Here is a 22,584-nt window from a genome sequence, read left to right on the forward strand (position 1 = left end):
GCCCAGTAGGGGCAGATCTAGAACGCAGAGGGGGAAGCCTCCATCAAAACCTTCTGAACTTCAAAGTGCGCCGGGCTGACGCCTGCAGTAACGAGCCCTCTCCTGACTGCCCTCAGCCCAGGGTCTGCTCCCTGTCCTGCTCCAAAGCTGCTGCCTATGGGAGCCCTGCTCCACCCACCCTCACCCTGAGACCACACACCAGGGAGCTGGACAGGCTCGCTCCCTCCCTGGCTGGTTTGCAATTTTAATTTCTCACCTTCCTATAACAGCCAAGATTTATGGCACACTTGACAGAAATATTTAATTTTCCAAATGTCTATTATTCAAAGGCTGTGGAAATCTCCAGACCTAACATTTCTGCATTAACATCCATCTCGCACCAAGGCCAAATAAAGATCTTCCCAGAGTCATGGAAGCAGGGAAAGGAGGAGGGTGCGATCCAGGGCAGAAAGGAAGGGCCCCTAGACAGACCCCCAAGAAGCACGCGCCATCCCCACCAGATGCACCAAGTCACACATCAAAGCTTTTTTATTATCATTACTGGAATCAGCAAATGCTTTATTACCTGCCAGGTATTGAGCTAAGTAAGTTTATTTTTTAAATATTTACTTTTATTTACACATTTATTTGGCTGTGGCAGGTCTTGGTTGCAGCATGTGGTACCCAGTTCCCTAACCTGGGATCAAACCTGGGGCCACCCTGCATCGGCAGTCTTAGCCACTCGACCACCAGGGAAGTCCGGTACTAACCAATTTCAACAGCCAGGACCCCATTTATCTTTACAACCCTATGATGCAGCCAGTATAATTATCCTATTTTTCAGGAGAGGAAAGTGAGGCATGAGTAATCAAGATCACCAAACTAGAACCTCATTTCACTAATTCCTATCTGCTATCCAACTGCCTCTTTTGTATACATGATGGAAATGCTCTCTCTTTCTAGTGGTGTAACTATTTCTATTTCCAATGGAACTAACTGTTCCATTTAATTCCCCATCTCATTAAGTATCAGATTGGTCAAAATATTTGTTTGGGTTTTTTAATAACATCTTATGGAAAACCTTAACAAACTTTTTGGCCAACCCAATAGATTCACTGATAAAATCAATGTGTACATTTGTGAAGGGACCCGGCTATCCATGGAGCACTGCTGCGGGGAAAACAAATGTAAAGTCAGGTCCCTGGTGGACCACGATCTAAAAATCTATCAGGAAAGCTGGGCACATATGCAAACAATGCAACTTCCACACCGGCTGTACCATAATACCACCCAGCGAGGGGCCTCAACTCTACGGAGATAAAGGAGAAAACAAAAAGGACTCCGAGCAAACAAGAGAGACCCCTCCTGGCCCCACTCTAAGCCAATGCTGAGAGAGTTTATTCACGCTAAGTGCAGAAGAGGGAAGAGGAAAAGGGAGGCAGACAAGGGGGCAAGAGTAAGAAGAGACAGCCGATGAAGCAGGAGAAAAGAGAAAAGTCACAGGAACCCAAGAAGGTCCGCTGTGGGGGAAAAAAAACTATCCCACCAGGCTCTGGAGCATTGGTTCATTATCAGCCAGGGTTGTTACTGTTTAGTCGCTAAGTCGTGTCTGACTCTTTGCAACTCCCTGGGCTGTAGCCTGCCGGGCTGCTTTGTCCATGGGATTTCCCAGGAAATAACACTGGAGTGGTTTGCTATTTCCTCCTCCAGGGGATCTTCCCCACCCAGGGACAGAATCGTATCTTCTGCATTGACAGGAGGATTCTTTACCACTGAGCCACCCGGGAAGCCCATAGCACCCGGGTAATAGCTAACAGTTATGATCACAACCCTGAGAAATGAAAAAGTGATCCAACTGTATTCTGAGTACACTGGTTAAGAGAGCATGCCTATGGCTGATTCATGTTGATGTTGAATAGTATACACAATATAGTATAGTATACACAATATATAGTATACACAATACTATAAAGCAATTATCCTTCAATTAAAAAAAAAATTTTTTTAAAGCTCAAAATGAAACCTTAAAAAAAGGAAAGCATGCATATTAGTCCTACTTTTCTTATGTCCATTTGGATGGAAAGATTTCATTAAAGCGGCCAAAATACTTTTTTAAGTTTTGGTCCTTAAAGAAGTAAGCTACGTTCTGTCACTGGTTCTGTAAGTAGCACAGTCAGTCAGGACTGGGAGCTCCTGTTGGACAAGATGACTCTGCCTGGAGGGGAGGGGAGTTTGGGGGAGAATGCATACATGTATATGTATGGCTGAGTCCCTTTGCTGTCCCCCTGAAACTATCACAGCATGTCAATCGGCTATACTCCAATACAAAATATAAAGTTTAATTAAAAAACAAAGATGAAGATTCTGTCTGGCCCTCTCTGCTCAGGGCTCAGGTAAGCACTCAATCAGAGATGAGAGTCCCATGGCTTCTGGGACTTCATTCACACATGGCTGAGAAAGTAGGGGAAGCTAGGGAGCTCCTCTCCCCCAAAGCCAATCCTGAGGAGCCCAAGACCTCATTCCCCAGCTCCCTGGAGGCCAAGTTGAGAGCAGAACTACCACCACCTAACCCAAGGGGACCTTTGCTGTCCCCGGAGGGTCACCACTCCCAGACTTCTCTAGAAGGAATCCAAATCAAAGTTGTCAGCGGATAATATGGGAGGTTCTCTATCTCCTTATGCATGCGTGCTCAGTCATGTCTGACCCTTTGCAACCCATGGACTTAGCCCGCCAGACTCCTCTGTCCATGCAATTCTCCAGACAAGAATACTGGAGTGGGTTGCCATTTCCTCCTCCAGGAGACCTACCCAATCCAGGGATCAAACCCAAGTCTCCTGCATTTTTAGGCAGATTGTTTACCACTGGCCCCCCCTCCCGAAAAGCCCCCTATCTCCCTATGCCTAGTCCTAAATGGCTCTAGTCTGTTGCAGCCTAGAAAGGTAACAGAAAAAGTAAACGAAGCAAAGAGATGAGGCTCCATCACCATCACCATGGTTAAGCTTTACTAAGGATCTCAGAAATCTCTGTAAAACCAGACACACAGTTAGTGAGCCAGAACAAGACAGAAAGTACGACACAAAAGAAAGACCAACCTATGAAACCCAAACCACATCTGGACGGTGAAAACTTCTGCCCATTTTCTTTCTATGTGAACCTAAAATGTCCCCTGAATCCATCTCCCTCAGTCAGCTGAATTCATTCAACTGTTCATTGTATATAATCTACTGGCCTGTTAATTTTCTATTATTTATGTTGTGTGTAAATGCCACTACCTTGGCATAGCTGAACCAAAAACATCCATGAGGTTTTTAACTTACTTCTTATGGGGGGCGGGGGTGGAGGCAGGGAGGAACTACCATTTATAGAACATTTAGTATAATACAGGCACTTCACATGGGTCTCCCTCATTTCACCTTGTAACAGCCCTCTAAGAGGGCTATCATTCCCATTTTACATATAAGAAAACTGAGGCTCAGAGAGGTTAAGAAATCTGTGCAGAATTGCACAGCTAGCAAGTGTCGAAGCAGAGATCTGTTTCGGGAGCATCTGACCCTGACTCTGACGGCACCAATACCAATACCACCTTCTTGATGCTATCAGCCACAAAAGAGCTAATCTGGGGACAGGGAAGACTGCTTCTGACTTCAGACAAGAACACTCTTCCTTTTTGCCCTAACCCTGGCTGGCATTTCAGGGGCTGCCTTACATGATGAATGGGCTCAGGGCTCACACGAGATGTAATATGTCTTGATTTAGTGGGGCGCTTGATGGGTCGTCTGATTAAATTTTACTTGCAAAATTAATTCAGATTGTCTTGGCTGGGTGCTCCTGTCGCCCAGACGGCAGAGAGGCTGGGAAACTGTAAACAAGTGGTCAAGAGAAGAAGCTGGTGATGGTGGGAGTGCAGCGCCAGAGGCAGGTGACTTCATCAGCAGGAGGTACTGTTTTCTTTCCACCAACGCAACCGCAACCGCGCCACGTGAGCAGAGGGCAGGCAGATGGGAGGGGCGCCGTGCTGAAGGGAGAGTCTCCATGGGAAGAGGGTTCTTTCTCCCACAGTGATGGTCAGAAGGTGCTAGCCGAGGGCAGAGGCCAGGGAGGCAAAATGACCTCGGAGGGCTCCTTCCAGTCCCTGAATCCTCTGTGGTCATAACACATGGCCCACACTGCTAAGACCAGGAGAGAAAGAGTCAGCCCCGGCTCCTGAATGCTGTCAGCAGGCAGCTCCAAGAACATGGCCGATAGCCTTGCAGTCGGGGTTGATTTAAGCCTCAGACAGGCCACCTTGGCACAGCAGTAGTTGGAGGTCGGGGCCTCCTGAGAGCAGGCTGCTGTCTGCACCGAGTCGGCTCCAGTGATGGGGTCAGCTCACACCAGGTCCACTGGGAGGCGAGGTCCCCAAGACAGGGTCCCTGTGCCACCAGAGGGGATGGAGAGTGATGAATGAGCAGGAATCAGCGGCCCAGTGCAGAGTGGAGAGAAATTCACACAAGGGCTGGGAACGTGACTGCCGGTCACCATTAATGGAGGAGCGCAGAGGAGATGAATTACTGTAATTATGAACCTATGGAGCACAGTTTTTTTAAAGTGTCCTCCTATAAATGTACACACTAGGTGATGGGGGTGGGTTTTCCTCCTAAAGCAAAGGATAGGGCTTTACACTGAGGATATAAGCAGAAACCTAGGGACTTTTAAAGAGTGAGTGAGCGGAAAGGAAACCAGACAAATCCCAAAAGAAACCAGGCACCGGATCCCCACCTCTTTGTGGAGTTGGCAGGAGGTAAGTGGAATCCATGGGGGTGGGGGGCGGAGGAGAGGGAGGTGCTGCCTCCTGGATGCACTCTGCCTTAACTTTGTGAACCGACCTCATCTGACTCCCATTTTAAACGTTTACTCTGCCAGGACAGGCTGTGGGGAGGGGGCGGGGTAAACAGGAACAGGGAGTTGAAGAGAGGATGGTAGTTCCATCTAGGGTGATGGTGGGTAGCAGAAGGTGAAAGGTGATTAGATTTGGAGTCTGTTTCTCGGGTAGAACAAACAGGACTGTTGATGAATATGGATTGTGAGATAAAGAACCATCAATGCATGTATGGCTCAGACTGGCTGTACTGATAGGTACACCAAATGGAATGACCTTTCCTTCTCCCAGGCTGACCCTGACTCCCCAGCAATCTCCCCTTCAATTTAAATCTTGACCTAGACCCACTCCTTTCAACTAGCTGATAATTTATTTTAATCCAAGATAAATAGCCCTTTGTGTGCTGGCAGGGAAACTTCACCATCACCTGAAAATGTATTTCTATGAGAAAAACTGTTTTCAAGTAGCCAACAGCCAATTTATAAATAAACTGCCAGAAATATGACCTGTACGTAAGTGGGAAGTGCCTGTATAAATGTTGTCATTGCCTAAACCGTCAAATTCAAGGCAAAGCAATTTCTGTTGCCGCCGAGATTAACGAGCCCAGGCCGGCTGTGAGACTGTGATTCTCGGTGGGCAGGGCCGGTTGCTGCTGCTGCTCTCTGCAACCCCACGGACTGCAGCACGCCAGGCTCCCCTGTCCTGCTCTATCTCCCAGAGTTTGCTCAAATTGCATCTATGGAGTCAGTGACGCCATCCAACCATCTCATCCTCTGTCGTCCCCTTCTCCTCCTGCCTTCAATCTTTCCCAGAATCAGGGTCTTTTCCAATGAGTCAGCTCATCGCATCAGGTGGCCAAAGTATTGGAGCTTCAGCTTCAGCATCAATCCTTCTAATGAACATTCAGGGTTGATTTCTTTTAGGATTGGTTTGATAGTGACAAATGTGGGAAGAAGGCCCCAAGGCCTCTCATGATGACTGAGCCTCTGGGGACAGAGGTAAAAGGGACTTGCAGACTTGATGCCTCTCACAGCTTTCCTGAGAGGTATAAAGAGCCAGGGATAAAGGGCAGATCGTCTCTCTGCATCCCCTGTGCCCTGCCCACCCCACCACCTAGATGCTGGGTGATGCTCAATTCTATTTGTCAAATAAAAAGCTACCCAGAAGGGAAAGGCAGGTGGACTGTGAGTGAGAAGGATGCCCACTGTGTACCTCCTGCAGCAACCTCAGCCCCAACCTGAATTCCACTGATGGCAGAGAAGAAGGTCTGGGAGCGTTGACCGGGCATACGGAGGACGTAAGCAGAGCTGGGTGGAAAGCTTTCTTAGCAACCTCGATGCAAATCGGAATTGGAGAAACACAAGCCAGACCCGTGACTGCTGTGTCAGCTCCGGAGAGAAGCCTTTCCACCCTCATCTGGCCCGGCACCTCGCTGTGGCTTCTGGTTCACCACAGTAATGAGAGTGCCCAGGCCTAATGAATAAGCAGGAAGCCGCACGACGGGCTCTGCATTCAGGATCCCCACCAGTGAAAACCACCAGCAACTCGGGCTTTCTGAGGCTGGGAACGTCTCCATTTGCAGGAGTTAAGCGTGGAGTCATGGGAAAGATCAGGAGATAGCACACGGTCATTGGCCACCTGCACTTTGACCCAAGTGTGCGTGGGCTGGAGGACACGTGGGCTGCAGAGAACCTTCTCGGGCCCCCCAGGCAGCTGAAGCAAGCACCCCATCCAGCAGACCTCCGTGGACAGCCCCCTTCCTTCCGCGACACTGGGTAGCAATGTGGCTGCAGTCTCCCTGCTGCACCCTCAAACCCAGCAGAAACTCATCTGAAAGGAGGGCGAAAGGGGCAGGGGCCATCTGAGCTCACTTGCAGGAGACTGGAAAGGAGGAGGAAGCCAGGCCTCCCCGTGACTTCATGCCACTCAGCAGTTTGGGGAGTGGTGAAGCGAACCTGGGAGAAAAACAAAACCGAAGTGGAGACAGGATTTCTTGCAGGGGCCACAGGGGGAGACACTGTGGTCCAGCCCTGACACCCAACCGCAACCCCGACACTAAAGAGACGGCAGGACATGCTGTGAGACCACAAAGGCCTTCTTGCAAGAATAATGAAGGACCTGCCCCTCTGATGAGCCAGGGCTCTTTTACAGCATAAACTGTTTCTGCCAAGATATCCTGGGCTCCAAACCTCACACAATCTACAGAGCTTTCTGCTAGTCCCACTGGGGCCTGACCCTAGGTTTTTTAATGTTAGATATTCCATTCACTTTTCTTTTGTTCATGACGCCTACAGATGCCTATAATTCAAGGCTATTCCAGGGACTGTGTGTGTGTGTGTGTGTGTGTCTGTTTATGTGTTTGACCCCTAACATTCTCCCCAGGGTCAGTGTCCCGCATGCACCCAGCCCTGTCACATCTGTGCCCCCTCCAGGCTGGTTTCTCTGTGTGAAAGCCTGGCCTGGACACTGTGGCTTGGACCTTCCTCAGCCCTGTCCCTCCCACTCCACCCCCGACTCTGCCAGCTTTGGGAAAACATGGTCTGCTCCAGTATGAAGAGAGAAATATCCAGGCACAAGAGACACACGGGCAAGCAATCTACACTCACTTGCTTGTTCAGATTCCACAGGACACAGTCCTCATGACATGCCCCCTATATCTGGTCCCCGACCCCTTTCCGCACCTCCTTCCCTCTCCGGGCACAAAGGTTCCTCTCTCTCACAGCCCAGGCCCTGAGGGAGCCAAGTGCTGTTTTCTGGTTCCGAACAGAACCCCCAAGTTCAGGTCCTAACTTCCTTTCTCTGTTGCCTCTTGGAAAATTAACCCCCTTCTCATTTCTCCAGATCTGGGTCAAGTTGCCTTGCTTCTAATGCTGGGCATCCCTCTGACCCCACTCAATGCCTCCACTCCCTCCCCTTCCATCTTCACCGCACCGAACCAGTGACATCTAAAGGAACAATTCCAGCCTCCAGGGAGGATTGGTCACTCCTGCTCTTCCTCTTTGGTTTCCACCTTTGGCACCACCTCTCCTGAATTCCTCCCTTTCAGTCACCCCCAAGGCTCCCCCACTCCCCCCTGGAATGCTGACTCCCTCAGTCTGATCCTGGCCCTCTTCTCTCTCACATCACACCCTCTTCTGGGCAATCTCGTCTAAACCCTTCACCTGCTGCCCATTAGCTGATGATCCTAAATGTTTATCTCCAACGTCTTTTCTATCTCGGAAGTTCTTGGACACGCATCATTATCCGTATAATCTCTCCCTTGCAAATGACCTCAGACTCTTTTCCCCTTCCACCCTCCTTCCATTCCCTGGGCTGAGTCTCAAGTCCACCTGAATCCAACTCTCCATCTTCTCCACGTCTGCACCTCAGGCACCGAACCTTTCTGGAGGCGACCACAGAGCCAGGCTGACTGCTCGAACTTTAATTTTATGACCACAAGCTTCAAACAGGCACTCAGCATCACCCTGTACTCCTCCTACGGACCCCAGGTAAGGTTACCCTACCCCCTGCTCTCAGACTGCTGTCTTCTGCCTTCCTCCTTCCTCAGCAGCCCCTGGGACTCTCAGCCCCTGGCCTTACCCTGTAGCCCACTGAGAAAATGAGGAAAGAGGAACCCCTTAATTTCTCACCACCAAATTGACAGCCTTCCCTCCTCCTGTTCTCAAATTCTGTCATCCCTCCACTTATGCTCCAGGAGAGGCCAAATCAGTTCATTTCAAGCCCTCCCTTTCATTCAGGAAGGGATTCCCCCTCTCTCCTGTATTATCAATTTATCCCCCCTACACTAGATCATTTCCATTACTATTCACACACTCCACCATCTCCTGTCTTTAAATAAAAGGCCCTCCTTGAACCCACATCCCCCTCCAACCACAGCTCCATCACCTGCTCTTGGTCACAGCTCACCTTAAAGAACCCTCAGTGATGACACCCCTACCTCTCTCCTCCTGCTCACTCTTCAGTCACCCCAGTCTGGCTCATCGAGGTCACCGATGACTGCCATGTTGCCAAATCCTGCAGATGCTTCTGTGTTCTTCTTCGGTGTGACACCCCCAGCACCCCTGGATACAGCTGACCTCTCCCTCCTGGGTGCCGTGGCTCCACACTGTCTGGGCTCCTCTCCGTCTGGCCACTCTCTCTCCATTTCCATCACTGGCTTCTCCATCTCTACCAGGCTCTAAGATTAGCAAAGTCCAGGGCTCTGCCCTCAGCCCTCTTCTCCTCCATCTCTGCATTTTCTCCCTACATGACTTTTACTTTCTTCTTAACCACTGATGATGCCCAAATTAACCCTGACCCTCGGCTTGGGCAAGAGACTGATATCCAACTGTTGCCTTGTTATGGCTGCTTAGTTGTCTGATTAGCATCTTCAACAGAATCTGGCTCAAAAGAGAAGTTCCAACCCGTCCCACCCACTAACCCAACACGCCTCCAGCCCCATTCCTCACCAGCATCACTAAGAGCTCCATCTTCCTCCCAGTCACTCCGGTCCTTCCGTCCACCCACGGCAGTCTTGTTGATCCTGCACCAGCTACCCCAGAACTCTGCCGGCGTCATCTGCCCACTCCACCGTGAACACATGAGTTTAAGCCACCCCTTCCCCACCTGAACAGCTGCAATGGCCTCTCGAGGAATGCCCTGTTTCCACTCACGCCACTCTAGAGCCCATGCTCCACCGGCAGCCAGAGTCATCTTTTCAACATGTAAATGAGATCATGGGCTCCTCAGCTCAAAATCCTTTAATAGCTTTCCATTGCACTTGGAACCAAATCCATTGCGAGTGACAGAAAACCCAACTCAAACTGGCTTAAATGATAAAGACTAAATTATTGATAGCAAAATGTCTGAAGCTGTTGCAGACCTCATATCTTCACACCTCAATATCCAAGGGAGCCTTTTCTAAATGCCACGAAGGGCCCTGGAGGCCAGGAACGGCCCTGACATCCGACTGGAGTTCTCAGACCCTGGGCATCTGTTCTCATACAGATTTCCCTGGTCTTCCCTCATTTCATGGCAGCTGCTTGTCCGAGGCCCTCCTCTGCACCCCAGCTCCACTGGCTGCCCACAGCCACCCTCCTCAGCCTCTGCACATTCCAGTCCCAGGCTTCTGCTCTGAGCCCAGCAACATCTTGTAGCAAATAACCTTTCCCAGGTGGTGCTAGTGGTAAAGAACCCGCCTGCCAATTCTGGAGACTTAAGAGATGTGGGTTCCATCCCTGGGTCGGGAAGATCCCCTGGAGGAGGGCATGGCAACCCACTCCAGTATTCTTGCCTGGAGAATCTCATGGACAGAGGAACCTGGTGGGCTACAGTCCATCACAAAAGAGTCTGACATGACTGAATCAATAGCATGCTCAACCTTTCCAGGTTTAGGGTGGTATTCACTGTGCCTCTCCCATCCTCTCTCTAACAGCAGGTCCTTTTTAAAGCAAAAAGACCTTTTACATTTTGCAAAGATTATTTTATTTTTTAATTTTTATTTTTAGGCTGCACCACACAGCATATGGGATCCTAGTCCCCCAAACAGGGATCAAACCTGTGAGCCCTGCATTGGAAGCACAGAGTCTTAACCACTGGACCATCATGGAAGTCCTAGAAAGAGAGCTTTAGAACATGGGCTGCTGCAGCTCCCATGAAGCTCCCTCTTTCTTGGTTCAGATTTATGTCTGTCCACTGCTACCATCTAACAATATCTCATGGGTGGGGGTAGGGGGCATGTGTCTTCTGATAAGAAGCAGCCAAGAAAGAGAGCATCCTTCAGAACTGTCCCCGCCTCCCCCCAGCAGGGTCCAACAGCTGCCTAGGCCAAGCACTCACCCCTGCTTTTCCGAGCAGCATCATGTGGCCCCAGGTTCTGTGGCCCAGAATATTGGTTTGGAGTTGTGCTTCCACTCAGAAGGCTTGGCCTCAAAGGAAACAGCTTGGTGCTGTGACTCAGAGGGCCCTGGGGCTGGGGGACAGATGCCCAGGGACGTGCCTCTGCTCCAGGGCGTTTGTGTTGGAGCCACACCAAGGTGGCAAGACTCCCTCTAACCCACAGCTGTCCATCCTCCACACTGCCATCAGAGAGCTCGTCCCAGAACGTCAACGGGATCACACCGTTCTCTCTCCTAGAAGCAGATGAGAAGAGAGTCTGAATCCCCTAGTAGGGCGATCAAGGAACCAGCTTGCCCCATCTCCTCTCCTGCAAGCCTGCCATCCACCCAAGTGAGACACTCTGTCTCCGACCACCCTCCCTTTTCCATGCCACCCACCTTCACTGTCTCTGCCTGGAGTCTCCTTGTTTTTACATCACATGTCTCCACCTTGTACAATTCTCAGCTCCAATGTCCTCCACATATCTCTGCTCATCCCCACCCCCATCAGAACCACAGTCACCTGGGCATCCATGTACCAGGTCCCCTTCGACACACCTGCCTTCCACAGACCAGACCTTAAACAACACGACACCAGGCGTATTCTCACACAACAGGGAGAGCTCCTGGGTGCCAGGCAGGGCCGGGGAGTCTGGCAGCCTGAGCCAGCATCATGCTTCCAGCACCAGGTAACAGGCGATGACTCATGCAACAGCTTTTATCAGGACACCTGTGCGTGCACTTCCCCAGGGTCTGGCCCCCACATGTGCCCTCCCACGGGGACCCTCTGGATTTACCCCAACATAAGGCCAGGCAATTTCACTCGCCCCGGCAGGCGCCCAGCAGCGGCAGGCTGCAGATTCCCCAAGCACCCAGCACATTTATCCCACTAATGAGAAGTTTCTTAAAGCTCTAACCAGGCTCTCTTCACTGAGCAGGTTCAGCAAAATTCTTATAAAAAATAAATTCAGCACATTAAACCCAGATTTCAGCACATTAGTGGACCCATGGGAGGGGCCTGAATTTACCAAATATCAGGCAGTTGCTGTCTTTTAATTAAAAAATAATAACGATGAGCTCTTGTAATTTTTGGTCTTTCCCTAAGAAAGATTTTCTGATTTCCCGTGCAAGATATTTTGATGGAAAAACCATGCATTTACGCTGAGACAAAACCCACACCTGAGTGGCTGGAAATGGGGCTAATGCTTCCCCGCGCAAGATATTCTGATGGAAAAACCATGTGTTTACGCTGGGACAAAACCCACACCTGAGTGGCTGGAAATGGGGCTAATGCTTCCCCACTTGGTCTCACCAACTGTAACCATCTTCTCCACCTATGTGATCACTGCCTTGAAAGTGTGCATGAGACTGCATGCCTGCTTAGGCGTCTGACCACCTCCAATGATGCTGCATGAGCCCCGCCCCCACATCGCCACAGTATTCATCCCTCTCTGTCCCTCCAGCCATCTGGCCACCTGCTGAGGTCACTGCTGCTAGGAGTCAGAGATGCCTGAGGCAAGGTCACTGACCTCTGGAGCTCACAGTCTCAGTGCAAAGAGAGATGTCAAAACAAACGAGCACAGATGCTAAAGGCCACAGTGGACGCAAGCCTGTGGCGTCCTGGGAGCAAGAAGAGGGGACCCTTTCTAGTAAAGGCTTCCAGATGAGGCTTTGCAGGGAAGATGGCCACTGAGCTGGCTCCTGAGGATGGGGGCGGGAGGGGGGCGAAGGGGGAAGGTGCTTCAAGTAGATGGGCTGGCCATGCAAAAGGGACAGGGAAAACCACACAGGAGCTCTGAGGGAATGGTGCAGAGCCCACGGGGCAGGTTGCCAAGGGGGGGATGCAGGGCTCTGCATGCAAGAAGAGGCTTAAGCTGGACAGTTGGTCAGGCAATGCCAAGCCTCCCTCATTGTTCCAAAGCTGTGTCCAGGCCCGGAACCCAGTGGCATTAGGGGTCGAGGTCATATTTGGTTCCTCTAGCAAGACTCTGAGTCATCTTCTGGTATTTCTGTTTCATACCCAGTTCATGGAAGCCTGAAGCACTGTCCCCTCTGCCAATCCCATCCTTATTCATAATAGCCACATAGTGGGGAGGGGACTCTGGGAGAGCTGGCACCTCTGACTCAGAAAGGGGAGCGACACACTGGGAGCTCAGGGTTAATGGTTATTGGTCCGGGAGGCGCAGAAGCTATGCACCCACAGCCTGGCAGGAAGCAGACACAGCCCCCAGCAAGTCCTCTGCCATCCCAGAAAGAACCACTCCAGACCACTCGGTCTGTTCTCACATGGCTCACCCTCTCCCTATACTTTCACCCTCCTTGAAAATACTCCTAATCATTTCTCCAGACCAGCTGCAGTCCTGAGAAATGCATGAGCAAACCCACGTCCACAGGGCATGAACCAGCTGAACAGGAATGGTCATGTGGATGCCATAAGGCGTGGTTTTCAGAGAGGGGTACTGCCTGCAAACAGCTCCTTTCTCCTCCACACACTAGCACCCCTGGGAGGATGACACCCCAAGGGACCCTGTTAGAAGCACAGGACAGGTCCACCATGCCTCGGGGCCAACACCCGGACCATGAGGACTGAAGACTCTTAGCCACTGGCTACAGGGAAACCGGGGAGACAAAGGGAGGGCACCCAGGCCATGAAGTGGGCACCAGACCACAAAGCAGAGCCCAGTGGAGCTTGGCCCAGAGCCTCTCCCCTTGATGGAGGGAGACTGTCCCTGGTGCACCTGTTTGCACACAGCCTCCACCGAGTGAAAAGCTCAGGATGGAGACGCCTCAGTGGCTTTCAGTAACTCCTTCTCTGTCTTCATAAAGCCTGAGTTAAAGAACCACTAGGCGTTGTTATCTAAAGATTCCTGAAACTGGTGGTCCCCACCTGACCACTATAATCACAATTTCTCCAGTCCCGAGTAGGCAAAATCCAGTAAACAGCTTCAACTCCCCCCTTTCCAATTCATTGCTGTTGCTGCTTCACACAAGGAGGAACTTAAAAGCCCGGGCCCTGGAGTCAGTCTGTGCGTATTCAAATCTCACCAATTCCTGGCTGTGTGACCTTTGCCAAGTTACTTAACCTCTCTGAGTCTGTTTTCCTCACACACTAAAAAAAGGGTTAATGATAACAGTACCTCAAAGCCCTGAGTATAGTCCTTAATACATAGCATTCAACACATCAGTTATTATTATTAACATTATTATACATAGTAGAATTATGGGTGATTCCCACTGTCTTACATTTGCCTCACTGTATTTTAAACTCTCTTCAAAGAACATATATCATTTTATAATAAGAAAAAAATTATCTTAGGAAAAAAAAACTTCAATCAAATTAATTCAATATAGTTTCAGCCAAAAGAACATTCTAAAGACTAGAGATAAGGTGATTTGGAGTGAGAAGAGCTCCATTTCTGGTGTGACTACTTAACACTCAGACGTGCTCTCAGCCCCCTTTTCAAAATGACTCCCATGTCTCCTCACGACCCTGGCTGAAGAATTACACCCCGAGGTGAAGCAGGGGCCTCTGGGCAGGCTCAGACCCCCTCTGGTTCGTTCACGCCTCTCTGGCTTGGAGATGCATTCTCCAGCAGTGCCCAGACTCACAGCTAGACTCCTGCAGCCGAGTTCTGACCCCACTGCAGACATGCGATGTGGCCTCGGGCCAACAGTGCAACCTCCTTGGCCCCGTTTCCCCATCCACACACTAGAGAAAACAGCAACCTCTGGCAAAGGGCTGTTGTGCAGATCCGGTGAGGCACTCGGGCACCCCGCCTGGCACCGGGAGGGGGCCTGGGATGTGCTCAGCACCGCAGGGCCTCTCTCCCGGGTGCTCCACGGTGTCCTCTCCTCAGTCCCTCTGTGAAACGGGCCACGCGTGGTTCCTGCATGGCACCCTACGCCTCCATGTCCAGCCCTGGCCGCTCTCCTTTAGGGCCTGACGACCCGCAGGACAACCTCCTTCCTCGTTTGCCCTCGTACATCAAACTCAGCCTGTACCAAGCCCAAGGAAATATCCGCGAGGAGGCACACGGCCTCCTCGTAACAGCTGCGCTGCAACTGTTCCAGCCTTCACACTTAGAGGGCATCTTTCCTGATACCTACCCGGTTGTGGCCATTTGGGTTGAAAGGGCCTCGTCAAATCAATTTAACACATTTTATTAAAGGTTTACTCAAAAGGTCCATTCAGAAATGAAAAGGAGCACATCTGCCCTCAGGAAATACTTAGTCTTGGGACTTCCCTGATCCAGAGGCTAGGACTCCACGCTCCCAATTCCAGGGGCCCAGGTTCCATCCCTGGTCAGGGAACTAGATCCCATATGCCTCAACTAAAGATCCAGCATGCCACAACTAAGACCTGGAGCTGACCAATAAACAAATAATAAATAAGTTTGTGTTTTTGTTTTTTTTTTTTTTAAGAGAAATACCTAGTCCTGGTGAAATAAACACAAGAACAAAGTTTGAAAACACTGAGTGGTATGTGCTCCCATAAACCTGTTTAAAGTTTGACGCCGGCTCAAAACAGGGGGCACAGTGACAAAGAATCCGCCTGCCAATGCCGGAGATGCCAGAGATGCAGGTTCGATCCCTGGGTTGGCAAGGGTTCCTGGAGAAGGAAACGGCAACCCATTCTAGTATTCTTGCATGGAAAATCCCGTGTACGGAGAAGCCTGGTGGGCTGCAGTCCATGAGGTCACAAAGAGTTGGACATGAAAGACAGACTGAGCACGCATGTACACAAAAGAGGGGACAATTGGCTCTGTCCATGGAGAGGGGATCAGCAAAAGCTTAAACTGGCTGTTGAAGGATGAATAGGAGTTTGGCAGATGGGCAAGGAGGCAAAGACAGACAGAACAGCCCTGGCAAAGGCCCTGAACAGTGAACTACCACAGCATGTTCAGAGAAGCTGCACCTAAATCTGGTGCCTGGTCCCCAGGTCTAGGGGGAGGTGATGTAACACGCTGGCAAGGGTCTCACAGCACACAAACAAGTGGTACTTTGTATTTCTGAGACCACAGCCCTCTTTGAGAATTTTATGGACACTATCAACTTTATATATCAAAGGGACAGATTCACTTGGGACTTCCCTGGTGGTCCAGTGGTTAAGACTCTGCGCTTCCACTGCAGAGGGCATGGGTTCAATCCCTGGTCAGGGAATTAAAATCCTGATGCCACGTGTGTGCGTACTAAATCACTTCAGTCGTGTCCTACTCTTTGCAGTCCTGTGAACCATAACTCGTCAGGCTCCTCTGTCCATGGGATTCTCCAGGCAAGAATACCAGAGTGGGCTGTCATGCCTTCCTCTAGGGGAATCTTCCTGACCCAGGGATTGAACCCATGTCTTAAGTCTCTTGCATTAGCAGGGGGGTTCTTTACCACTAGCGCCACCTGGCAAGCACTGCATCCCACCGAGTGCCATGAGATGTGGCCAAAAAATTTAAAATTAAAGGCATAGTTTCACAAACTTGCATCCAACTCCAGAGTCTTCCCAGCCCTGGACTCTACCCATGACCCCTGCACATTTATGACATCCAGGTATTGAACCCTGGGCTAGCACCCTCAAGAAGAAACCTGGTAATAGGTGCTCAGCCCCTGCACTCCAAGGTGTGGGTTATCCTGCCCTAAAAGCATCCTGACACACTTCATTCACATTAAAGCCACCCTGCTCTTTCCCGGCGCCTGTCCAGGTGGGAAAGACCTTCAGTGACCTGTGCCCTGAGGTCAGGAAGAGCCTCCAACAAGCCCGGGGTTACCATCATTCCCAAAGGTACTGCCCACCCAGGAAACACTCCATTCCTTGCCCGTCCATCCCACCCCTTTCTGCTGCCAGCTTCCCCACCAGTGAGAGTCAGAGTCGCAGCCCCACAGTAACTTAGTTAAAAACTGCTTTGGCAGGCAACCTTGAGAAGGGGTTCAGAAGCCAAGCAGGTTGGAGCTGCAGGTTCCTCTTTATCTGGCTGCCTCCTTTCCCGTCGGGGAACCCACTCACCCTCCCGGTGCAGAGACCCAGTGTCGGGCTCCCAGTGGAGGCCTCTGGTTGATGTGTCTGGTGACCCTGTTCACTGGAGAAAAGCTGACATGGCTTTAAATATTTAACCACTTTAAATATGTGGTAATGATAATAACTTCACCGATGGCAGCTCGACTTAAGCTCCAGATCAAATAAGATCTGTTGAAGCCAAAGTACTTCCAATTCAATCCCTGGCCAGCTTCCCTCACAGTTGAGAGCCACGAGGGACAGTTGTGTATCGCAGACAGAGCACTGGACTTGGAGTCCACCTGCAAAGAGGGGCCGATAGCACTCCTGCCCACTGCGCTGTAGTGAAAAGCGTGAGATCGCAAGATCATGTTTGCAAAAATGCTTCCTTTGGTGACCTATTTATTATTCAGTGGAGATAAACACAAGGGATGACTATCACTGAGAACTGAAGATGCTCCCTACTCATCCAAAGGTTCCGCCCTGTGATATGCCACGCCTGTCACCTGGTACCTCTTTAAGGTAGTGGGAACAGGGACTTCCCTGGTGGTCTGGTTAAGACTCCACGCTCCTGATGCTGGAGGTACGGGTTCCGCCCCTAGCTGGGGAACTGAGATCCTGATGTTAGGATCTTAGCCGAAATTAGCATCACAGCCTAAAAATAAATAAATAAATAAAAGAAAAAGAAAAAAAAGGGGGTGGGGAGGAAACAGACCAAAAAAGAAAGATACCCAGAACACAGGCCCAGGACTGTCCCATGGGCCCTGGAAGCCACCCGAGCACTGGTAGAGGGGCTGGACTCTCCCCCCACACGGACAGCTTCCTGAGGCCGTTATCCCCTAAGCAGAGTGTCCCGGGCACTACCTCTGACCTTAGGGAGTCCACCTCCATGGAGAAGCCTGGCTGAGCACCTCTCACCTGCTCTGGATGTGGCTCTGGTCTGGATGATCCCAGTGCTGTTTGCCTGCCCTTGAACAGAATCCCCAGCCCAGGGAGTAAGGACAGAAGAAACCTCATCTGACTTATGGACCGCTGAGGACGCTGGCCTTCTCTCTGATGCCTCCATTGGGAGGACCCCAGCCCATCCTGGGATGCACTCAGAGTCCCAAGCTCTGGCTGGTATCATCAGAATTGTCCTGCAGACTTCCTGGGATTGCCTTGACTCACAATTGGAGAAACGCAATCTCTTTTTCCTTCTGACTTCCTTCTCCTCTGGGGTGATCTAGGTGGTTAAGCAGGAGGGCTTGCCAGTTTAAAAGTCTCAGATAAGCGGCACACTCCAGCATCTGGCCCACCGCTGCACTTGAAGGGAACAGACCCGAGGCAGTCAGCCCAGACAGCCCTAAGCGGCAAGGAAGCCAACAGTGATGGCTATTGCAATATACACAGTCTCATTACTAATGTAAAAATTGATGCCAACTAAGGGAAAAGAAAAAGGGAAATCTGCTTGGAACATTAAGTCTCAAGGATCTGGAGTGGTCGGATGGGCCTGTCCTGAGACAGTGGCCTTTATAACATAGACTTCATGGGAAGGGAATCAGACAGTTATCTGGTAGACCAGAGTCAGGTGGTGCTGAAGGCAGGGGTGTCACCTGGACATTTTCTACTTCCCAGAATAAGCACCCACTTGTAAGTAACTCCTGTGCCCCACCCCTTTCTTCTCAGGAGGAAATGAATCTCCAGAAACACACCCCCTCCCCACTGGCCTGGTACGAAACCTGTCTGGAGAAGCAAGGGCACTTGGAGACAGGCACGTGTCTAGAGGGATGTGTGAAGCTTCTGAGACCATGAGTGGGATCAATACCCAGGCTTCTTCCTAGCTCTAAACAAATCCTTGGGACTTCCCTGGTGGTCCAGGGATTGAGAGTCCTGCCAGAGCAGGGGACACAGGTTTGATCTCTGGTCTGGGAAGATCCCACATGCCTGCCGGGCAACCAAGCTGGTGTGCCACAATTACCGAGCCTGCATGCCCTGGAATCAGTGCTCCACAACAGGAGAAGCCCCCATCCACACAACCAGAGAAGGTCCACTAGCAGCAACAAAGACCCAGCACACTGAAAGATGAATAAGTTTTTTTTTTTAATTTAAAAAAGAAATCCTTCTGCTCTCCTTAGAGCTATGTGATATATGAAAGCCTGTGGCTATGACCTCAAAACACACCTTTGTTTATTAAGGCTAAATAATTAAGACCAGGTTTCTATTTAAATGTTGGCCTTGGCCATAAATCACGAGCTCGCTCTGTGGTTCTCCTTGCTAGATGATGCATAGATACAGATCCCTGCCCTCCACCCTGGGTCCTTCCCATTAACAAGGAAAACTCACTCAAAGGTTTGTTTTTGGTAAAGAACAAGTGAGTATGAGTTCCAGCCCATACGCAGAAGAGCACATATTTATTCTACAGCAGATTCACTCATTCATTATTGAGCAGCTACTTTGTGTGTGGCACGGGGCCAGGACTGGGGCTATAAAGGAGCGCAGGCAGAGCCACGGCGTGCTGGGGAAAGGGGTACAAACGCCCATCCAGGGTGCAGTCGGAGCAGCAGCGCCCTGGTGAAGGCAGGTACCATGGGCTTGGAGACCAGAGAAGCAGTGATTAATTCTGCCTTGGGCTTTGGCAGAAGGCATTTGCATTTGCTTCCTTCACTGTGAGTTTCCAGGTAGGACTCCCCCAGGCAGTACAGAAGCTACTCTGCTGAGATCTCAGTCCTCACGTTTGTCACACTCAGCTGCCTTCTCTCCGAGTCCAATAAAGAGCAAGGCAGCAGTGCCAGTCAGGACGGTGACGGTTTATTTAGAAGCTTGCTGTGTGGCCGGGACTCGTGAAGCATCTGGACATCTCAACCTAGGAGTCCCCTGCCCGGTCACAACCCAAACGTCCTCCTGCCTTACAGTCTCTTATTTCTAAAGAAACTGCTGGCCACGTAAGGAAGGGATGCTGAAACCGTGGAAAGGAAAAGGAGGGGTCCCCTCTGTCTGGGGGTGGGGGCCAAATAAGGGACAGTGACGCAGTTAAGTAAGGTTCTTTCTCCTTGAACCACGCGGCAGACCTTCCAGGGTCTGAAGCATTCAACCTGAATCTTCTCTCCCACGTTCCTGCAGTCCCCTGGCCATCTCACCAGTTGGCTCCCAAAGGTATTGCAGTTTTAATCAACCTATCTCAGAGTGAGGCACTCAGTAATGAGCACAGGGTGCCCCCCTACCCAGCTCGAGCATGATCTACTTAGAGCGCAGGGTTTGGGAACATGCCCTTTGCCTGAACACACAGCCCTTTCCTCAAATTGCACTGGGGCTACAAGGAGCTCGTGTCAGCCCCATCTCCGAGTCCTTTGCCCCTCACAAAGCCAACTCAGGTCTCCTCATTCTGTGTTCATGTAATTGATTTTTTAAAAAATCTGGATGTGAGACTTTGAGTAGTTAATTCCATGGGCTTGGCTCTGGCCCATTGTTCTGCCCATCAGTCATCCTACACGGCAATTATGTCACCTGTGGAGTGGCTCTTCTCCCCCCGAGCCTGGGAGCAGCTGTGCAGCTGATAATCTGCCTTCTCTCTCTTCATCCAGGACATCCAGAGACATGTCACCCAGGACAGGCCCAAGGATGACACCCTTGACACTAGAGACCGACAGGAAGGGCTCAGTCCATCTTCGCCATGAAAACACGTGGGGAACTGAACGAAAGCCCAAACAAAGGTGAGTTTTCTCTGGGTACACCTTAATTCTTAATCAACCCTCTGGATTCAACTATTTAACCCGCTATGAATCTGTCTGTACATCAGGACTATTTACAGCATTTCATCTTATTTGCTGAAATGATACTTATTTGCTGAAAGAAATGATACTTTCAAACTGCAGTGCTGGAGAAGACTCTTGAGAGTCCCTTGAACAGTAAGGAGATCAAACCAGTCAATCCTAAAGGAAATCAACCCTGAATATTCACTGGAAGGATTGATGCTGAAGCTGAAGCTCCAATACTTTGGCTGCCTGATGTGAAGAACTGACTCACTGGAAAGGACACTGATGCAGGGAAAGATTGAAGGCAGGAGGATAAGGGGGTGACAGAGGATGAGATGGCTAGACAGCATCACCAACTCAATGGACACGAATCTGAGCAGACTCTGGGAGGTAACAAAGGACAGAGGAGCCTGGCGTGCTGCAGTCCATGGGGTCACAAAGAGTCAGATGTGACTTAGTGACTGAACAACAAGAATCGTATTCCTAAAACACAGTCAAGACTTGGCTCAAAGCTCCCTGAAGTTAAGACACCGTGTCTAAGATACTTAGACACAGTAAGTTTTTGGAACAACAAAAAAAGAAAAGATGAGGTTGACTTGGCTTGCTCTTCATGAGTGCTGCCAGCCCCAGTGAGCACCTCTGTTTTCCCAGAGCTCAAAAACCATCTGCTCCACACGCTCTTCCAAAATATTGGAGGAAAATGGCCTAACACTTATTGCTTCATAATATTCTTTAATCTACCTTTTTCTTCTTTGTGAAAACATCTGCCAGTCTTCAGACTTTTGGCACCTCTCTGACTCTCCAAGCAATTTCTCAGCACAATGCTTCTAGAATCGCATTGATAATCGTCCGCAGCTCCCCTAAGAATGACTTTGTGGTTACCTTTGTTTGTCATCATCTCAGATTGATCCCTAGCTTTGGCCCAAGAAGGTATAAATGCAGCCCTTGGTCAGGAGCAGCCAGTCAAGCTTGCTAATACCACATTCAAGTGCATTCATGCCTGCCGCCGAGAAATAAAAATGATGCCCGCTGATTGGAGGTGGGTTATAGCATCAGTTTCATAACTTGAGGACTGCTCATTATGTGTGGCAGTGCAAATGTGCATGGATATGTGTACCCAAAGCATTCAGCATTCGTTGGGTTCCTGCTATAATAATAATAGTTAATGTTCATGTCACTTACTATGCTCAGGTACTAACTGCTTCGTATATTTCACTCGTTTAATCCTCACTTCAGCCCTGTGAGGTGAACACTCTCATTATCTCCTCTTTACAGCAAACAGAAGCACACAGCTGGAAGTGGTACAGCTGGAATTGGAATCCAAACAGCCTGGCCCCCGAGTTTGGGCTCTCAACTACTGTTCTCTCTTCTTAGGCATGTTTGCTTACATCCGTAAGATGTCATCCCAAGATTTCCACTTCATTTCCTTCAATCTACCAGCACACCTCACAGCCTGTACATCTGGGTACTCCTCATCATTCCCTGAATGTTCCATGTACTTTCATAGCACTTGTGCCTCTGTTCATGTTACTGGCTCTGCCTGGAATCTCCTTTCTCCTCTTCTCCACCGAGAAAACTCCTATTCATCCTTCAAAGCCCAGTTCAATGTCATCTGTTCAGTGAAGCATGTCCTACTCCCATTCTGGATAGAATGATTTATTCCCTCCCTTCTGATCCTATGGCAAGTTGTTTGCACTATGCAATATTTTAACTAGCTAGATCAGGCTTTATAAATAGTGCAAGATTCTGAAACAGGGATGTAGGGGCCAGGCAGCTGACAAAAACCAGCAAGAAAAAAGCTTGCAGGTTATCTGGGGCTTAGTCATTCATTCAATAGATACTTATTTAATGCTAACTGTATACCAGGCACTACTTCAGATACTGGGGATTGAGCAGTGAACAAAACACAGAAATCCCTGTCCTCATGGAGCTAACATTCTAGGGGAGCCAGAAAATAAACAACACAAATAAGTAAACATATGAGAAGCGTTGTGTTACTCACTCAGTCGTGTCCGACTCTTTGCGATCCCATGGGCTGTAGCTCACCAGGATCCAGTGGCCATGGGATTCTCCAGGCAAGAATACTGGAGTGGGTGGCCATTCCCTGCTCCAGGCGATCTTCCTGACCCAGGGATCAAACCTGGGTCTTGCGCACTGCAGGCAGATTCGTTACCGTCTGAG

General features: G+C 50.0%; 1 protein-coding gene and 1 non-coding gene across 6 annotated transcripts in view; one reads left to right on the forward strand and one right to left on the reverse strand.

The window, feature by feature from the left end:
- Window positions 1-22,584, reverse strand: part of GRIK4 (glutamate ionotropic receptor kainate type subunit 4) — a 491,778-nt gene that overhangs the window by 444,088 nt on the left and 25,106 nt on the right. The window lies entirely within an intron of this gene.
- On the forward strand, window positions 15,780-15,852 carry TRNAG-UCC (transfer RNA glycine (anticodon UCC)). Its single transcript has one exon. It is a non-coding gene; the product is annotated as a tRNA-Gly (tRNA).

This window comes from Odocoileus virginianus, chromosome 10 (assembly GCF_023699985.2).
Source record: "Odocoileus virginianus isolate 20LAN1187 ecotype Illinois chromosome 10, Ovbor_1.2, whole genome shotgun sequence".
Lineage (NCBI taxonomy): Eukaryota > Metazoa > Chordata > Mammalia > Artiodactyla > Cervidae > Odocoileus > Odocoileus virginianus.